The sequence below is a fragment of the Helianthus annuus genome, chromosome 7 (genome assembly GCF_002127325.2).
Source record: "Helianthus annuus cultivar XRQ/B chromosome 7, HanXRQr2.0-SUNRISE, whole genome shotgun sequence".
Classification (NCBI taxonomy): Eukaryota; Viridiplantae; Streptophyta; class Magnoliopsida; order Asterales; family Asteraceae; genus Helianthus; species Helianthus annuus.
The window spans coordinates 75,340,564-75,355,689 of NC_035439.2; positions in this window are offsets into that span (position 1 = coordinate 75,340,564).

Below are 15,126 nucleotides of genomic sequence, written 5' to 3' on the forward strand. Positions count from 1 at the left end.
GGAATCACCGCGGGACGTGTGACGTACCAGGATCCAAGCCACCAATCACGTTGAACTACGCATAATAATTAAATAAAACATTCCATTCATTTCAAAATATAAATCCAAGTCATAAGTTAGACAAAAGTAGATGTTCAGCGGAAGCATAATGTAAACTGGAAATCAAATGTTTCATAACATGTGTTCATAATCAACGAAGCAAGTATCCAAGAGTCTCGACCCATGACCACTCCAGCACTCCCAGATAGCAAGTCTGTATCAAGTATCTAACTACCTGCAAGCATGCAGACAAATGTGTGAGACGACGCTGGTGAGTTCAAAGTTTTGTTAACGCGTTTAGTTACAAGATATGAGTATAAAACAGTTCAATGATTTGATTTGATGTTGTTTAAAAACTCGATTACCGCAGATGGCTTCTAGATTTATTTGCCCAACCCCAATGTCTCTATCAAAACACTGGTCAAGTGGTTAAGGTAATTAGTTCACGTCCGTCCTCCCCGGTACGGTGTGAGGGTGCCAAACCTAATAGCGCTATCAACTAATAACCTCGTTGCCTCCCTGGCAACTAATCGGTAGATGTAAGGGGTCTTAATGATAGAAATGAGTGTAATAACCAACATCCCAATAACCTGACATTCCTCCCTGGAACGTTACCTGATATCCCTCCCCGGGATGCATGCTTGGAAAAAGAGCAGTGAACTCACTTGGTTTGCTCGGTTTGTTTAGTTACCCGTTTCCAAGTTAATCAACCAACCCTAACGTGGTTACCAATGAATATCAGTTTCACGATTAAACAAGTTATTGTTTTCACACAGTTTGCATCACATACACCAGTTCACAGTATAACAGTAGTCAGTACTCCTTTCCATTACAAGTTCACATCTCGTTCGAATGTCACAATTAGCACATAACGTAGCAAATGAGTTCATTATACCAAATAATCGCACCAAGTTTCTTATTACCATTGACATGCATCATGGATCATACATACACACAAGTATCTGTCATAACTAACATCACAGGCTCCTACTGTTCACTTCAGAGACCTACACGGCGAAACACTTTTTGTGGCGGAAGATCAACTTTCGTTAGGATGAAGTGTGACGAAACACCTATGTGTTTCGTCGTTATGCTTGTCAGCAAAACACCTATATGTTTCGTCGATATGCTGTGGCGAAACTCCTATGTGTTTCATGGAACTAACTGTTACAGATCCATCCAATGATTACAATTTGACATATTCTAGAACCCTAATGATCATCACCAGTTATGATCATCGATCAATCATTCAGCACCCAACTATCATCAACATGCAACAAGGGTATTGACAATTCAAACATACATATTCCTTTTAACATTCTAATTTCTTATGCATCAACAACACCTTGACAACTCATTTAAATCCAACAGTGATTAAAGATTCTCATATAAACAACATTAGATCATCACAACACATAACAGAACACATACACATACCTGTTCATGTCCAATCTAGTTCGTACATAAGATCATGAATCAACTATCAAACCATTATCATGCAAGTATCGGATTTACACTTCTAACCCTAATCCATACGACACCACAGTAATAACATAACCGTAATCATCAAAAATCCATTCAGTAACAATGTTTATACACTAACCTTGATGTGGTATAGATCGGTGGTGCCTAGGGTTTAAGAGTCTCGAATGGGAGATGAGGGAATTGTCGTTGCTAAGTTTAGAAGAAGTCTAGGGTTTGCTAACTGACACTCCAAGTATAAATATAATAGGGACATGTTTGCGCCTCATTTGGGCCGAAGCCCTTCATGGAGAAAGACCATCCCAGATGAAACTCATGTTTCGTTAAACCCGCAACTCATGTTTCGTCGGCTCATGTTTCGTCGGCCCTCAAACATCTTTCGTCGGGCATTGTTTTGTCATAACTGATTATATTAAATGTTTAATCATTACATTAACACATAAGTAACTTATACAAAAACCATTCTGAAATAATACACATGGCATAACCTACAACGGAATCTAGGACAAGGTTGTAAAACAGGTGTTGCGAAAAGGAAAGATCTTGAAATCTCGGGTTGTCACACTTTTAAACTTTTACTTGTTTTCTAAACTTGGGGACAATACATGTACAATGGTATGTAGCACACAAAACTAAGAATGACACATAGATCACGTGACGAATAGGGTACATAAGCGCCATTAGTCAATGTATACATTTAAACCGCGGAACAGAAGGGTTAGATCTAATGGGTTTCAGGAAACCCCACTCTTGGCCTACTTCTACCAATGAGTGCTTTTGTGTCTCAGTCGATCTCGACAAAAATGCCTAGGTTTGGTGGCTTCCTATGTCGTGACATATGTTAATGGCCTTGCAAACCATTAGCGATCTCGTATTCCTTGCATTTACAGAACTCAGTTTCAGATACGTCTTTACAAATTACATACCATGTTTTCTATACAAAAACAGCATGAATTAACACCAACATTATGTTGACGATTTTCCAAAACTTACATGTATTTCAGGTAACTAAAGTGGATGTACGCGTGGTCTCACTCTTGCTCCTGGATGTCGCTTATTTTTTAGTCATGTCGTGTTAAGGCTCCTTTGCCTATTTTGTGGGATTTAGTTATTATACTCCATTCCGTGTGGTGATATAAGAACCAAAACCTTAATGTCTATATGTTATCTTGTCATGTAAACACTTAACTTATGTTATGTTAATGCCATTTGGAGTTATTTTACGAGCATGTAGTATGTTTACCATTCGTATGCAATGAGAACCTTTCAGGATCACACCTCGTGCTTCCGCCTTAGAAAGGGGTGTGACAATTTCTCATATAAAACTTGTAGGATCGGTGAATCGATCTAAACGAGTCGATCAGAAGAGTTCTAGACCAAATCAGAGGCAGAATTCATTGATTTGATCTTCATTCAGCTTGTTATGCACTTAGAAGTAGATTAACTGTCGTTTGTATTGATATAACAAATTTACACGAGCTGGCGACACTTCGGCAGAGCTTCGCTACCGGAATCAGAAAGTTCTCCAAGTTCCAAATGAAATCCAAGACTCTCCTATATATAGGTGAACCAGGTCGCACGAACCAGCATAGTCCAGTTCGCATGAACTGGCCAGTTCGTACGAACTGGTCACTTCGTGTGAACCTGTTAGTTCAGACCTGTTTCCCGTTTCTTTCGAACTATTTGTCTTGGTCTATCTATCTAGTTACATGACTCGATACAAGACGAAGTCAACAAACATATGCACCAACAAACTCCCCCTTGGATGATGGAGAGTCTTCAGTGTGTCGAGTCTTCCGTCTTGATCAGTCTTCTCGCTCTTTCCAAAATGTCTTTTTCTCTGTAAGCATCTTCAATCTCTCTCTTACTCTTCCAGAATTTCAACCTGACTCTTCAAATTCTCTTGATCAGCTATCTTTATTCATTAAGCTCTTCAGCAATCTGAAATCTGGCTCTTATGTCTTCAGACTCCCCCTTTCGATAAGCTGGGGTCATCTGGAATCTTCTATCTACAGGCTTTCACATGTTCAGGAACGTCTCCTGGCTCTCCGTAGCAACAGAATCAGAAAACTGGCTCTAATATGCATATGCTAATGCGAAAATCCTCAGGAGTCGAATCCTAGCTCTTTCAAAGCTTTTTACATGCACAAACTCTACCCAAAAGTAAATTTCACAAGTTATAAAATTTAAAAAAATTAGAAACCACTTGTAGATATCGTTTAACATTTCTCAAATAAACCACTTGTATTCAAAACACTCAAATTTGGTTTCAAATTAATGAACCATTTAATCATTTCAAAAACATTTCTCCTTCCAGTTTGCACGTGTTCACATTATTTAGACCAAACTTTGACGAGATTTTGAAAACTTTGAAGGTTCAAAACCTTATAATAAATCATCCTAGAACAGATGATTAGTTTTCAAAGTAGATTCGAAATTTGTGTTCTTGTTGTGGTTGTCACCTAAGGATAAGTGACGGTATTGTTTTAAGATCTAAACACAAGAATCTTGTGTTAGGGTCCTAGGAAGGTTATAGACTAGGTCAAAGCATTACTAATAACCTAATTCCCTATAACCATTGGCTCTGATACCAACTTTTCTGTCACACCCCGACCACGTAAAACAACAAAACGTGGCGGAAACGTCGGGGAGTGTTGTAACAGAATCATTGTTTCACAACCATGGATTGAATAATTTCGTTTTATTGAATCATTGAACTCTTTGTTCTATTACAAATCAGATAAATACAAATATTATCTTTCAAGTTTTAAAGTCGCTAAGGCACGAGTCCATCCTAAGTGTAGCATGTATCAACAATCATCACAAAACAGCACCTGAAACATGTGTAAAAATAGGTATGTCAGCATAAAAATGCCTGTGAGATACATAGGTTTTATTGAAAATAGGCTTCATGACTTGTAAGTTTAAAAGAATATTTTATCAAAACTAGTCATGAGCTTTTTTTTTATATGTTTTTTTTTATAAATCATATAATAGGTGATAAGAAAACAGATAAGAAAGATGTATACATAAATAATTTAGTAAAATGAGTTTGTATATAATATATTGTTTGAAAGACAATATTTAGATAAAAAGGTTCGTAGTATATATAAAAATATACTTTGGTTTTAAGAAGGTCGAGTAATATATTAAAATATATTTCAGTTCCAAAATCGTTAAACAATAGTATATTAAATATACTTTAGTCGTCAAATAATAATTTTCGGTAGTATATCAAAAATATACTTTGGTTTAATTAATAACATATTAAACTCTGTTTTAGTTTTATAAACAACATATTTAACTATGTTTTGGTTTTATAACTAACATATCAAAATATGCTTTGGTTTAATTAATAACATATTAAACTATATTTTAGTAATTAACTAACATATCAAAATATGCTTTGGTTTAATTAATAACATATTAAACTATGTTTTGGTAATTAACAAAATATGTGTTGGTTTTGTACAATATCACATATGAGAGCATATCAAACTATACTTTTGGGAGTATAACTAAATATACAAAAATAATGTGATTTGGAATTCATTCAGACCTAGTGCATCAAAATACACCTTTGAGACTATAGAAATACCACAAAGGCAATCTCTATTTGGATAAAATATCGGTTTCTGACATTCCATGACAACAGGAATGGGGTGTCAAATCCTATAGCACTATATCATACTACCAACCGGTCTGGTGAACATAAAATAAGTACTATCCAACAATTTAATTTTATAATCTTTGAAAAATTAGAGTTTAAACCATAAATAATCATTCAGTTTATCAAAAGATAAGTACTAATATGTATAATCAGTTATACTTTTGAAATCATGAACATAACAAATAGGTACGCATATTTCACCCCAAAATATTTAAAAACAGTAAAAGAGGGGACTATGTAATCACTTGAGAGTGCTTAGAAGTCTTGAACAACTACCAAGCAAGCTAGAGGGATCACGGAAGTCAAATGGCACCTAATATAGGTAACTACATAAATAAACCAGACCTAAATCGGAAGATCGGATAGGATGAGGTCTTGTAAACCAAATGAGTGTGGGATCTCATATGATATGGTTTAACAAAGCCTACATACTAAAACAAAACCTAACCTAAGTGCTTACGACCCATTACGACCCGTTTAGGTAGCTTACGCTACTTTAACGCGTCATTCGCGTAAAACGCGTTTGGAACGCCTAACTAGTCCTATGACAAGTATTATATGCCTAAACATGTTTAATTATATTGCATAATTAGTTAAGTGACAAAAGTTTGGGTTACATATGCTTAACTATCAATTATGCATAAAAAGGGCATTTTGGTCATTTACCTAAGGCATATAAACTACCTATTATACAACTACTTAAACGAAGTGACCATAAGGTATAACCTCGGAAGGTTATTCCCTATACAACTATGGTCACCTAATGTGTTTGGTCGGATCCTAATGATCTGCCAAACTGGTCGGGTTCGAAAGTATAAGCGATTGTTTAGATCGCTTACCTTACGACCCTATACAAGCACTAAACCTAAAGTGACGAGCTAACATGTTAAAACATGTTTAACGAGGTTTGAAAACAGGTTTGGTATCAAAACAAAGGGTCTTGATACCTAAAAGTAGTTTGGTTACAAAATACGCAAGAATACGCATTTTGGCCGAAACTACGACTCGTCACTATGCCTAAATAACGTGGTAATCAGTAGGTATAGTCACTAGGGACTATAACCATCGTGATTACGCTCACGTTATGAAGTTCAACGAACTTCGTGTTGACCATAAACTGGTCAATGCAGAAAGTCAAACAAAGTTTGACTTTCACGCTAAGACGTGTAAAAGAACGAAAGAGTACTTACAAAAGGTCCAAGAATGGAGGTTTGATTCCAAATATTCTCAGGTATGAAGTGATAAACACATCAACTTAGAGAAATTTCTGAATCAAGTGTGAAGAATGCAAATGAGGAAGGTGGTTATTTATAGAAAGTGAAGAACCGTTAGGATCGTTCCTCGATAATTGAGCTTCGATCTGGACCATCCATGTGTGGCACATGGTTTTGGAATACTAGGGGTGCCCCAAAACCATCAAACGGTATTGAAAATGTTAGAAAATAGCCCCTAAACTTCAAGTTAAATGCTGAAAATGGACCTGCTGTTGCAAAAATGGAGTTTCTTCCCAGATAGGGTCGTGGCGTCGTGCCACGGCAAAGCCTCATGCTGGTGGCACAGCGCCACCATGTGCCAGCTCCAGAAACTTTGCCAAAATGGCAGAAATGGTCCCTTCAACACTTTTAAGCCATTTTTGATGCGTTTAAACCCCGTTAACCTCATTTCAAGGCTCTAAAATGATGTTAAAGTATAGGGAACTTGAAATATGCTCAAAAATATCCCGGATGTCGGTTCGTTTGGCCGTACGGTTGCGTTATTTGGTTAATTACGACGAAACATGAACGAACGCGAAAAACGATCTAAATTACGCGACGAAAGGATTTTTATCAAGCCAATCACTAAAATAAAATACTTTAAGGATTACATAAATTTTTGGGTGTCCGGATATATTCAGAACGTAAGATATGCGCGAAAATGCAAACTTATGCACTTTTTGATGCTTTTAGTCCCTATTGATCAATAAAGTTTATTTTAGAGCACAAAACACCTCAAAGCCTATTTCTAAGCTATGTAAAGGATATTTAGGGCATATTTAACTAATGATCAAGTTCCGGAATGTTCGTTACAGTACGAATCGGCATACTTTCACAGTTTGTCGAAATTAGTCCCTGTAAGCGAATAAACTTGATTTCGACACACCAAACCATCCAAAACTTATTTCTAAGTTATGTAAAGGTTATTTAAGGTATGTTAAGCCTTTGTCACTATTCCGGAGTGTGACAACTCGAGTTTCCGAAATTCTACTTTCGCATTTATTGCACGTTCACTGTTTGTTTAATGTTTACTTGCACAATTGGTTTGCTTTGTGTTAGGGCAGGATTTTAATGACCTGTGATCCTTACATGATATCCTAACGAGTGATCCTTGTTTCTTTGACAGATAGTGATCCTCAGAAGAGCTTCAGGATCAAGATCATGGATCATCCTAAGGATCCTCATACTAACGATTGTTCTCTTTGAATTTAATGTTGTTTTGCAGGGATTACGAGTTGGACCTGGTCTTGGCAACGTTATTAAGGAATCTTTCACGTAAATCTCGCACATGCATAACCAGAAATAGACGTTGTGGAGAATATGGAAACTTAGCACAAATTACGGGCAATTAGTTAGGCTAAATTTACTTCTATTTCTAAAGGGGTAACGAGCTAGTAGTTAGGTGACTTGCCTAAAATTCAACCACACACGCTTATATAAATGGCACTCTACAGCATTCGGAAGACACAACACATTTCTCACACGCTCTAGCATACGATACTATAGTGATCCTTGTACCTAGCTCGTTACCATCCAAAGTTGTAAACGTTGTTTGTTATATTGAAGTTTGGTGATCGGTAGTTTCCATCACCCGAGGTTTTTTATGCTGGAGATCATTCATTGATCAAGGGCTTTTTCCTCGTATAAATCCTTGTGTCACTTGTGCAATTTTCATTTAAGTGATCCTTATCTTTGTTCATCATACCAAGCATCATTCCCCGTTTACAAAGAGTTTGGTTGCATAACCTTGTGTGAGTTTTGACCAAAACAGTTTGGCGCCCACCGTGGGGGAATTGGTGCTTCATTCATAACAAAGTTTTTCTGTTAGTGATCATTCCGGAGCGTTGCATGGCTTCATCGTTGAAGAATACCTCCACAGCGATGTCTGCAGTCAACTCATCTCAGGGCACTCCACCTTTGCCGCCACCACCAGCTGGATCTCAGAAAAATGCTGAGAAGAGACCAACTCCTATCTTCTCTAAACCTTCATCTTCTTCTGCTCTAACTTCTTCTGCTCCCAGTACTAGTGATATATTTACTTTGATTTTGCAGATGAGGGATCGTATGCAGCAGCAGGATGAAACTAATGACAGGATCCTCAAGGAAATCGGAGATCTCAAAAGACAAAAGAAAACGGCAGAGGATCATTCCCCACTAATGCCCAAATCTTTGAATTTTGATACTCCGATGATTACTTCTCAGCCATCAGAGATCCCAGACATTCAACATGTGGGTGGATCAAGAGGAGTACATTTCGGCTCATCAACAGTGACTCCGGCATCAGGATCATATTTCCAGCCGGCAGGATCCTATACTCAGCATATGGGATCCTTCATGAATTCAGGAGCCTACTCAGGAGCGTAGCAATTTCAAGGATCCTCCTTTATTCCAGGATTATCCCAGGTTCAAGGATCCTCCTTTGTTCCAGGATTATCCCAGGGTCAAGGATCCTTTCTCATCCCAGGATCATCCTAGTTTCAAGGATCCCTCCAGATACCAGGATCCTCGAAGAGTTTGCAGACAGGAAGTTCAGATGTCCATCAAGGAGATTTTATTCCGATGCAGACCATTGCTTCCACTGGTCCCTCCATTTTCCCAGAATCCCAGCAATACGGATTCACATCCAATGTTCCTAACTTGAACCCGATGGGAGGTAACACTTTTAATAATTCTCTTACCACTAACCATGGATTCATGCAGGATACAGGTATCAACCATGCTATGGCCAGAGAACTGCAGAAACTGAAGGATATGATTTCAAGTGTTCCAGGGGTAGTCAAACCTATCCCGGAGATTGCAGATGGAAGCCATAAGGTATCTCGTTTTGCACCACCAATTTGTGATGCTGAGATACCCAAAAGATTCCATATTCCTACTGTGAAGCTATATGATGGTACAACGGATCCTGAGGAACACATAGCACAATACAGGGAGAGGATGGAGATCAATCTAATTCGGAAAGGTTAAAGGAAGCATGCCTATGCAAGGGATTTGGATCCACTCTTACTGGATCAACTCTTAAATAGCTGCTAAGTCTTCCCCCTTACTCTATTACTTCGTTTACTAATTTAGTTAACTTATTCAATAATCAATTTTCTTGTAGCAGAAAATTTGAACGATTGACAAGTGATTTATATAGGATAACTCAGGGTCATAATGAATCATTAAAGGATTATATAACCAAATTTAGTAAAGAATCCTTGGACATTCCCAACTTGGATGTGGCCACAGCTGTTGAGGCTTTCAAAATGGGATTGCTTAGGGATTCATTGTTCAATGATGATCTTGTTATGACACCATGCAGGAACCTAGACGAAGTAAGGACTCGGGCACTCAGATTCATCCGGCTAGAGGATGACAAGAGGATCCAGGAGAGACAAGTAGAATCCTCAAAACAAGAAAAGCAAGGATCCTCTTTCAAAAGCAACAAATTCAAATCCTACAATAGAACTGACAACCAGAACGTGCATGCTGTTGACCAAGAAGAGGATGAGGAGGATTATCCTCCGATTTCTGAATACTGTTTTTCCGTTGATAACCATGAACTAATCCTTGCAATGCAGAATCTAGGAGAAAAAGCCAGATGGCCTAGAAAAAATGACAAACCAGCCGCAGCTAAAGACAAATCAAAATGGTGTGCATTGTCACACCCCCAAAATCCACACGCGGAGTATCACCGCTTGGGAGCGTGACTGACCAGGATCAAGCCACCAATCATATTGAACATGCAATTAATATCAAGTAAAATAAAAGTAAACCATCCATTCAACACGAAAGGCGTCCAAACAAAACCATAGTTTCAAAATGTAGCGGAAGCATAGTAAATAATCCAGTAGTAGTTAACAATTTTTAAGTGTCATAATAGTTCAACAGAAAAGCCACGATCCTTGTCCACAACGACCCGCTTCTCCAGTGCAAGCTCCAAGTACCTATCGATCTGCAAGGCATGTAACAGAATGATCAACAAACTAGTTGAGCGAGTTCACAGTTAATAGTTTAGTTTGGGTAATAATGCGTTCGTTCAATTAAGTCTCATATCGTATCAGTTCCATCGCGGCCTCACAGGCATGTGTGCGAAGATTAGGTTCATTAGTTCGCGACCGTAGTCTTTACCGACCAGGGTGTGTGCGAAGGCAATTGATCAGTTCGTTCGCGACCATAGTCTTTACCGACCAGGGTGTGTGCGAAGGCAGTTGAGTAGTTCGTTCGCGACCATAGTCTTTACCAACCAGGGTGTGTGCGAAGGCAGTTCGACAAGTATCATTTAAGCATGCACAAACAATCATCCAACCCATTCCCACCCTGGGAACCCATGCCTTGGCTGTGTGAACTCACCTTGGTTTGCTCGGTATGCTAGGTTATGCACTCACAAGTAATTAATCACGTCCTATTGTATGCACGTATAACAAATCAGTTCATGTTCGCAATGATACGCATGCAATTTAATGTTCACATAACAGTCAGTTTGCATATCGGCACAACACGTATTGTTTCACATCAAATCATCAGCTAGTGTACACGAATACCAATGTTAACATTCATCACTAAGCATGGCATGCCAAATAAATCAAACATACATTCCAACATTCAAAATATGTTCATAATTATATATCTTTCGATCCACCCTTATCTTTCGGTACATTAGTGATCTTTCGACAAACAGTTATCACAGTTATCCTTCGGACCGAATGTTATGTTTCGAACCAAAGTCATCTTTCGACCAACTGTCATCTTTCGGTCAACCTAATTATGTTTCGGTCAATGCTACTATGGTTCGGTCAAAGCTATCCTTCGGTCAACACTACTATGGTTCGACTAACAAGCATCTTTCGACAACAACTATGTTTCGAGTAGCAAGTATCTTTCGATACATATCAGTTACGTTTGATCACAATCAGTTACGGATATCACGCAGTCAATTACAGAAACAGAAACCCTAATCATCTACAGCCGTCATCATCATTAACAAGCACATCTCATCAGTTACATTACACAGAAGGCACAAGATCATCTACGACAGTTACTATCATTCCTAGAAATCATTTAACGGTAACAGAATCAATCATCAACCAATCCGAATCGTCATCTATGTGTCATGTAAACATAATCATCATTCGGTTCAACTATCTAACATACATATCCGGTTATCATAACCGATCCATAAAATATTATCATTGAACATCATCAAAACAGATCCGATAGTCATACATATCCGATTAACATACAACAATATATCGCAAGACAATAGATTAATCATGAAATCAAAGCATCGTAAACAACACCACGCACTAACCGGAAATCTGGATTACGGAATGAAATCCTTCGAACAGGGGCTGGGTCTGCTATGCCGTCACACACACACAATAGAACTAGGGTTTTTGAAACTAACCGATGACTTACATGCATTCACGTATTTAAACGTATCACAGAAATGGGCCAAGCCCATTAGAAAGACTGGGCCGAAAGATGTCGAAGGATAAAATCCTTGGTCGAAGGATATGTTTCGTGGTCCTTCTGGTCGAAAGGTGTCGAAGGATCCTATCTTTGCTCGAAGGGTATGTTTCGAGATCCTTCGAACCTAAGGTCATCTTTCGAATCGAAGGATATGTTTCGAGATCTAGACTAAATGTTTTAAATAATAATTCTAATATTATTTTCTACCACAGCAAGTAATCACATTTAGGCAAAACTACAATACGTTTCATTAAAATACAACGCGTACAATTTCAAGTTCACAATCCAAACAACTAAACAGTCAAAGTCAACGCGCATTTAATGCGAAAGTGAAAGTCAGAAACTCGAGTTGTCACATTATCCCCAACTTAAAAGAAATTTCGTCCCGAAATTTGGTACGCACTCACTGAGGAAGCTAGGTAAGTTACATCGTTCACTGGTTTTCCTGGGGTGTCACATCATCCCCCCGTTGATTTGGAATTTCGTCCCGAAATTCAGTAGTAGTAGCTTCAGCCTCAGAAGTGGATGCATTGGTTTCGAATAACTGGGGATACTTTTCCTTCATCTGGTCTTCGCGTTCCCAGGTATACTCTGGGCCACGCTGGGAGTTCCAACGAACTCGAACAAGAGGGATTCTCTTGTGTTTGAGGACCTTAACATCCCGGTCCGTGATTTCAACTGGTTCCTCGACGAACTGCAACCGCTCGTCGATAGTGAGTTCCTTAAAAGGAACTATAAGGGTCTCATCTGACAGGCACTTCTTCAGATTTGACACGTGAAATACATTGTGAACTGCACCGAGTTCAGCTGGTAGGTTTAATCTGTAGGCTACTTTGCCAATCTTTTCTAAGATTTCGAATGGTCCGACGTACCGCGGATTCAGTTTGCCTCTTTTACCAAATCGAACCACACCCTTCCAGGGTGAAACTTTCAATAAAACCCGGTCCCCGACCTCAAATTCCAATGGCTTTCTACGCTTGTCCGCGTAGGCTTTCTGACGGTCGCGTGCTGCCGCCATGCGTTGCCGTATCTGTGCTATCTTTTCTGTGGCGTCCACAACAATCTCTGGACCCGTAATTTGACTATCCCCCACCTCTGCCCAACAGAGAGGTGACCGGCATTTACGTCCATACAATGCCTCAAATGGAGCGGCTTGAATGCTGGTGTGGTAACTGTTATTGTATGAAAACTCCACTAAAGGGAGGTGCTTTTCCCAGCCGTTGCCGAAATCGATAACACACGCTCGAAGCATGTCTTCTAGAGTTTGAATCGTGCGCTCAGACTGCCCATCCGTCTGAGGGTGATATGCTGTGCTCATGTCTAATCGTGAGCCGAAGGATTTGTGCATCGCTTGCCAAAGCTCTGACGTGAATCGTGCATCGCGATCCGAAATAATGGAAGTGGGTACTCCGTGCCTCGAAACAACTTCTTTAAGATAGACGTCTGCTAGGGTAGAAAACTTATCCGTTTCTTTGATAGCCAAGAAGTGTGCAGACTTGGTGAGTCGATCAACTATGACCCATATTGTATCGTTCCCACGCTGAGATCTAGGTAGGCCTGTAACAAAATCCATGGAAATTTCTTCCCATTTCCATTGAGGTATCTTGGGCTGTTGAAGTAGACCAGCTGGTTTCTGATAATCAACCTTGACTCTCGCACAGGTTAAGCATTTTCCAACGTATGTAGCGATGTGAGCCTTCATACTAGGCCACCAATAAGTGGTACTGATGTCGTGGTACATTTTATCCGACCCTGGATGTACCGAATAGCGAGACTTGTGAGCTTCATCCATTACAAGTTCGCGTAAACCGCCATGAAGTGGGACCCAAATACGCCTCGTTACGTAGTAGGCGCCGTCTTCCTTTTGTTCCATGTGTTGCCTTGAGCCGCGTAAGGCTTCAGCTTTGACGTTTTCGGGTTTCAGTGCTTCTAACTGAGCAGCTCGTATCTGTGCAGGAAGACTGGACTGAATAGTAAGCTGTAGCGCTCGCACGCGCTTAGGTAGAGTGTCTTTCCGACTGAGGGCATCAGCCACAACATTGGCCTTGCCTGGATGATACTTGATGGCGCATTCGTAGTCGTTCAGAAGTTCAACCCATCTCCGTTGACGCATATTCAAATCCTTTTGCTTAAGAATATGCTCGAGACTCCTGTGATCGGTGTAAATCGTGCACCTGGTACCGTACAGGTAGTGTCGCCATATCTTAAGCGCGAACACAACAGCTCCCAGCTCTAAATCGTGCGTCGTGTAGTTTCGTTCATGAACCTTGAGTTGCCGAGAGGCGTATGCAATAACTTTATCCCGCTGCATCAATACGCAACCAAGCCCCTGTATCGATGCGTCACAATAAACCACGAAGTCATCTGTGCCCTCTGGCAATGAGAGAATAGGTGCGCTGCAAAGCCTATCCTTTAAGTACTGAAAAGCGGTCTCTTGCGTATTACCCCATCTGTAAACGACACCTTTCTGTGTTAGCATAGTAAGTGGTTGCACGATCTTGGAGAAGTCTTTAATAAATCGCCTGTAGTAACCCGCCAAACCCAAGAATTGGCGTATTTCTGTCGGTGTACGCGGTGCTGGCCAGTTTCTGATCGAATCAACCTTGGATGGATCGACATGAATCCCATCCTTGTTCACCACATGGCCTAAGAAGTGGACTTCACGAAGCCAGAAGTCGCATTTTGAAAACTTTGCGTACAGTTGCTCTTTTCGAAGAAGTTCCAAGATCAGACGTAAGTGCTGCTCGTGCTCCTCCTGACTCTTGGAGTAAATCAAAATGTCGTCGATGAAGACGATAACAAACTTATCAAGATACGGTTTGCACACCCTGTTCATAAGATCCATGAAGACTGCAGGCGCGTTCGTAAGCCCGAATGGCATGACAAGAAACTCGTAATGACCGTAGCGAGTTCTGAAAGCGGTTTTGGAGACGTCCTCATCCCGGACTCTCAGCTGATGATACCCTGACCTCAAATCAATCTTGGAATAGTAACACGACCCTTGCAACTGGTCGAATAGGTCATCTATGCGCGGAAGAGGATAACGGTTCTTCACCGTCACCTTATTGAGTTCGCGGTAGTCGATGCACATCCTGAACGTACCGTCTTTCTTCTTTACGAATAATACTGGAGCTCCCCAAGGCGAAGAGCTTGGACGAATAAAGCCCTTTTCCAAGAGCTCTTGTAGCAGCTTCGACAGTTCTTCCAGTTCGGTTGGAGCTAAACGAT